Here is a 6,181-nt window from a genome sequence, read left to right on the forward strand (position 1 = left end):
TGGGGCCTCATCTCCTACCTCCTGGGGGCTCCTCCTGCACTGTTGACCCTGGTCTGGCCTCTTCCCATGGGTCCCAACCATGTTCTGCGCTGATGCCCTCATTTCTGTGTCCCCTGACCCTCCTGCTGCAGGCGTGTCAGGGAGTCTGCAAGTCCCCAGAGACGATGGAGTCATGCCCACGGGAGGGAAGATGGACCAAGAGGGGGCCCCTTTCACTTGTCTTCAACACCCACCTTTGGTTGCAAACTCACCACGTCTCCCAGCTTTGACCAAGCCCTTTTCACACCCAACCTCATCCTGGCTTTACTAAATCTCAGGAAATTACTGCTTAGCACCATTTGGCTATGAAGCAAAGTCCTCTTTCCCTCTTCCCAAGGTCTCACAGGTAGGTAGAGGCCACATTCACACCTGGGTCCCTGCCAATCCTCGGGCAACCCTGAGAGACCTTTCTAAGGACTGTGAGTTATATCAGGATGCTCACAGGGAGGCTGAAGAAGGCTGCAAGCAAAGCCGGGGTTTCCAGAGCCAGAGTCTGGAGTTGACCTGGTCAGACCCGAGAACGCACACGGGACTTCAGAGCACAGGGGAGAGACTGAGACAGGACCTGATCCCTGGGGAGACCTGGGGAGGGAGCGAAGGAGGGGCAGGGCTGAGGCCTGGAGGAGGCCCAGAGTGAGGGGACAGGACCATTTGTCACCTAGGGAGCTGGAGGGGTGGTCTCTTCATCACCCTGGACCCCTGTGAAGATGCGAGGCTCTGTGTTGTGTCCAAGGGTCCAGACACAGCACTGTATCAGAGGACTGCCAGTGGCTGATCGCACACCGGTTTACTTTGAATTTCAGATGAACAATAAATAATTTGGAATTTACTTAGCCAAAAATGTATTCACATTTCACTGGGGTCCTATATTTCTGTTTGCTAAATCTGGCTGCTCTTTTCATTTTTGGCTGTGCTGGGTCCTTATTGCTGCGAGGGCTTTTTCTCTAGCTGCATCAAATGTGGCGTGCGGACTTCTCTTCACGGCGGCTTCTCTTATTGAGGAGCACAGGCTCTGGGGTGCTTGGGTTTTAGTAGTTGCAGCTCACGGCCTCAGTAGTTGTGGCTTCCAGGCTCTAGAGCACAGGTTCAGTCGTTGTGGTGCCTCGGCTTAGTGGCTCTGCGACATGAGGGATCATCCTGGACTAGGGATTGGGCTTGAGTCTCCTTCATTGGCGGTCAGATTCTTTACCACTGAGCCCCCAGGGAAGCCCTGGCTGCTCTTTTCATGCAGGAGACATTTACAGGAACTCCCATTCTGTTTCACAGCCCCACTTGGGCTGAGTGGGTCCTGTACCCTCGCTGGGGGTCCTTTGGCTCCAATCTTCCCTCCCATGAGCTCCCTGGAGCACCCCACCCTTCCCCAACGATGGTTGCTGAGAGGCTGCAAGCAAGATGCCAGTTAACAAGGGCATGCCTCCTGCCTGGCTGTGGAATATCAAAAGGGGGCAATCCTTTGAACGTGACACTGAGAGACTTTCCTTTGAGATGCACAAGCGTCACTGCACAAGCAACATTGCAACACTATGGAGAAGGATAACTGTTCATTCAGCAACAAATATTTGCATACCTTTTTTTTTTTTAATGTTACTACTGGAGTATAATTGCTTTATAAAGTTGTGCGAGTTTCTTCTGTGTAACAAAGTGAATCAAACGTATGTATGCATATATCCCTTCCTCTTGAGCCTCCCTCTCACCCACCCGCCCCCATCCCACCCAGCTAGGTTATCACAGCGCACAGCACTAGGCTATCTGTGCCACACAGCGGTCTTCCACCAGCTATCTATCGCACACACAGATGTCATATATGTCAACGTCACTCTCCCAGTTCGCCCCTCCCCCTTCCCCACTGTGTGCACATGTCATTCTCTACGTCTGTGTCTCTATTTCTGTCCTGCAAAGAGGTTCACTTGTATCCTTTTCCTAGATTCCATATATATTTGTTAATAGAAGATATTTGTTTTTCTCTTTCTGACTTACTTCACTCTGTACAACAGACTCTAGGTCTGCTCACATCACTGCAGATGGTATAATTTCATCCCTTTTTCTGGCTGAGTAATATTCCACTGTACACTGCAGGAAGTGGTGGGTGTTTAAACAGCAGAATATTTGCTCTGAAATGTAAAATGAAAATCTGGAGCTTCGGGGCAGGTGGTCTGGCAGGGAGAAACATGGGGGATGTTGGGTCCTCCTTTTATAAACATAGGTGCCAAAGGAGATATTCATGGTTGGCAGAATGAAAAAGGGAGTTAAAGCTGAAGGTGGGGATGAGTTGAGGGTCTGAGAACAGTGATATCACTTCCAAGGCAGAGAAGAGTGATGGGAAGATGGAGCCGTGTATATTCTCCCGATCAGAACTGATGTCAAAAGATGATGGATCAAGGCCCAGAAGCACGAGCACATCGAGTAACCGTAAGGAAATGGTGGTGGAAGTTAGAGAGGCGGCTGAAAGCCGTGGGGGTCTGGCAGGCCTGGAGTCGACAAGAATGACGACACAATTTTGCTCTGGGTTTGCTGTTTCTGTGTCATTTTGATTTTGTCATGGCGTGTGTCCTTACATGAATATCTTCTAATTTCACTCACAGCAGGGACAAAACCTGTAGAAAATGCTTTGTAATAAATTTAATAAGAAATGAATTGGAGAGGGCGGTCGCGGCGGGCACGGTGGGCAGCGGCTGCGCGGGTGGCGGCAGAATGTTGGCGACCAGAGTATTTAGCCTGATTGGCAGGCATACAATTTCCACCTCGGTGTGTGTTTGGGCCCATGGAAGTGTTGTAAAGAGTGAAGATTATGCTCTCCCAAGTTATGTGGACCTGCGTGACTACCCCTTGCCCAACGTGGCCCACATCGAGAACTTGTCTGCCAGCCAGAAGGCCTTGAAGCAGAAGGAGAAGGCTTCCTGGAGCAGCCTCTCCATCAGTGAGAAAGTTGAACTGTACCACCTTAAGTTCAAGAAGAGCCTCGCTGAGATGAACAGGAGCACAAACCAGTGCAAGACAGTGGTGGGCGTGGCCACGTTCTTCCTGGCTTCACCGCGCTCCGCCTCCTCCTCTGGGAGAAGCACTATGCGTAGGGCCCCATCCTGCACACCTTTGAAGAGGAGTGGGTGGCCAAGCAGACCAAGAGGATGCTCGTCATGAAGGTGGCCTCTATCCAGGGCTTCTCAGCCGAGTGGGACTATGACAAGAACGAGTGGAAGACGTAAGGACCCACGGTTCCCGAGTCTGCACCTCACCTGTCCGGTCACCTCCATGCAGCTCCGCATGTCCACTGGAAGCGCTGTGTTGCAGCACCAGTGCTAATAAACATGCAGTTTATGGCAAAAAAAAAAAAAAAATGAAATGAAGAAGACTAAAGTAATATGCAAATTTAATAGAAGTCCACAGAAAAACACAATATTGCTTTTGCCTCTTTTTGGACTTGAAAATCTACTACTTAGGTAAAAATAGTAAAAGAAAGAAGTTAGATCTAGAAAGCACGTGATGGAGGGTGATACAGCCAAAAATCTCATGGGCCCGAAAGCCCAGCAGGGGTCCAACCATGAGACCACTGGGAAGGGAGCTTGAACTCGGACATCACCCTGTGACAGGGAGATGTCCCTCCCCATGCTCTGGGTGAAACAGGCGATCAGAAAGCCCCAAGGAACCATGGCTGAAATAATCTAGCTCCTGGCCTTTCTCCTGGTCTGCAAGAGGCTCAGGTTAAGAATTTGCACGTCTTGGGGTTCTCCTGGTGGCTCAGTGGTAGAGAAGCCACCTGCCAATGCAGGGGACATACGTTCGACCCCTGATCTGGGAAGATCCCTTGTGCTGCAGGAAAACCAAGCCTGTGCGCCACGACTACTGAAGCCTGAACGCCCTAGAGCCCTTGCTCCACAGCAAGAGAAGCCGCCATAATGAGAAGCCTGTGCACCACAGCTAGAGAGCAGCCCCTGCTCACTGCAGCTGGAGAAGTGAACCGCAACCTCATGCACAGTAATGAAGACCAGTGCAGCCAGGAAGAAAGAAATAAAATAGACAAATCTTTGCAAAAATAGACACTGTTATTAAAAAAAAGGGATCAGTGTGTCTGTAAAGTTCATCTTGGGTTGTTGATGCAAAGGAAGGTGAATTCCAAGCTGGATGTGAATCCCACACCAACCTCATTAACGCCAAGCGTTTGTGTGGATACTGATGGGAAATTTGTATTGAACCTGAAGGCCAATTGGGAACTGCCAGTTCTTGGAGGGTACTTAGCTCTCACTCATTTGCAGCTAAAATGTTTTTCTTCTGTATCATTAGATGTCCAGCATGCTTTCCCTACGCTGTCTGGACAGTCAGCCGTTTGACTGGCACTAGGCACACTGCACATCATTTGAAGAATATACTTTTGTGATCCCTTTCAAATTATTGATGAAATTCTTCACAGAACTAGAATAAATAATCCTAAAATGTATATGGAATCACAAAAGACCCAGAATTGCCAAAGGAACCCAGAAGAAAAAGAACAAAGCTGGAGGCATAACTCTCCCAGACTTCAGATAAGACTACAAAGCTACAGGAATCAAAACACCATGGTATTGGCACAAAAACAGACATACCGATCTACAGAACAGAATGGAGAGCCAGAAATGAACCCACACACCTATGGTCAATTAATCTTTGACAAAGGAAGCAAGAATACACAATGGAGAAAAAGTCTCTTCAGCAAGTGGAGTTGGGAAAGCTGGACAGTGGCATGCAAATCATTGAAGTTAGAACACTCACACTCCACACACACACAAATTTTAAATGGCTTAAAAACTTAAATATAAGACATGAAACAGAAATTCTAGTAAAGAACATAAGCCAGACATTCTCTGACATAAATCATACTAATGTTTTCTTAAGTTAGTCTCCCAAGACAATAGAAGTTTCTGCTTTTGCAAAAATAAGCAAATGGGACCTCATCAAACTTATAAACTCTGGCACAGGAAATAAAATAATAAACAAAATAAAAAGACAACCTACAGACTGTGAGAAAATATTTGCAAATGAGGGGACCAGCAGAGGCTTAATTTCCAAAACATACAAACAGCTCATACAACTCAATAACAACAACAATAAAAACCCCAAACAACCCAATAAAAAATGGGCAGAAGATGTAAATAGACATTTCTCCAAAGAAGACACACAGATGGCCAAAAGGAACATGAAAAGATGCTCAACATTGCTAATTATCAGAGAAATGCAAATCAAAACTACAATAGGGTATCCTTTCACACCAGTCAGAATGGCCATCATTAAAAAAAAATAGATACAATAAATACTGGAGAGCATGTGAAGAAAAGGGAGACCTCCTACGCTGTTGGTGGGAATGTAAATTGGTGCAGCTACTATGGAGGTTCCTTAAAAAGCTATACGATCCAGCTATATGATCCACCATATGATCCGGCAATCCCACTCCTGGGCATATATCTGGAGAAAAGTCTCAGATTAGATACATGCACCCCAGTGTTCATAGCAGCACTGTTTACAATAGCCAAGGTATGGAAAGCACCTAAATGGACAGAAAAAAGAATAATACACACACACACAATGGAATACTACTCAGCCATAAAAAGAAATGAAATAATACCACTTGCAGCAACATGCATGGACCTATAGATTATCACACTAAGTGAAGTGAGTCAGAGACAAATAGCATATGAGATCACTTAGATGTGGAGTATAAAATAAGATACAAATGAACTAATTTTCAAAATAGAAACAGACTCACTGACACAGAAAAGAAACATGGTTACCAAAGGGGGCAAGGGGGAGGGAGGGATAAATAAATAGTTTGGGATTAGCAGATCCAAACTCCTGCATCTAAAATAGATAAACAACAAGATCTTACTGGATAGCATGGAGAACTATATTTAAAAAAGAACATACTTTTAAAAATTGTAGTATAATACACATATAAAGTTTACTCAAGAATACACTTTCATTTCTCATGTCTGAATAATGTCCTTTGAATGTCTTGTTTGTTCAAATTAGATGGCTCTCTGCTATTTGTTACTTTGATATTTCACTTTTCAAATGTGCCCTTATATTTGTGAGTCCAGGACTCTAGACGGGGGTCCCAGACGCCCAGCAGTTGTGCCCCCACCTCGGTCAACAGGGCTCCATGGGCAGGAAACAG

General features: G+C 46.3%; 1 pseudogene; it reads left to right on the forward strand.

Moving 5' to 3' along the window:
• The first annotated feature begins 2,724 nt into the window (after window positions 1–2,724).
• Window positions 2,725–3,242, forward strand: LOC128048261 (cytochrome c oxidase subunit 4 isoform 1, mitochondrial-like; annotated as a pseudogene).
• The last annotated feature ends 2,939 nt before the right edge of the window (window positions 3,243–6,181 follow it).

This window comes from Budorcas taxicolor, chromosome 5 (genome assembly GCF_023091745.1).
Source record: "Budorcas taxicolor isolate Tak-1 chromosome 5, Takin1.1, whole genome shotgun sequence".
NCBI lineage: Eukaryota > Metazoa > Chordata > Mammalia > Artiodactyla > Bovidae > Budorcas > Budorcas taxicolor.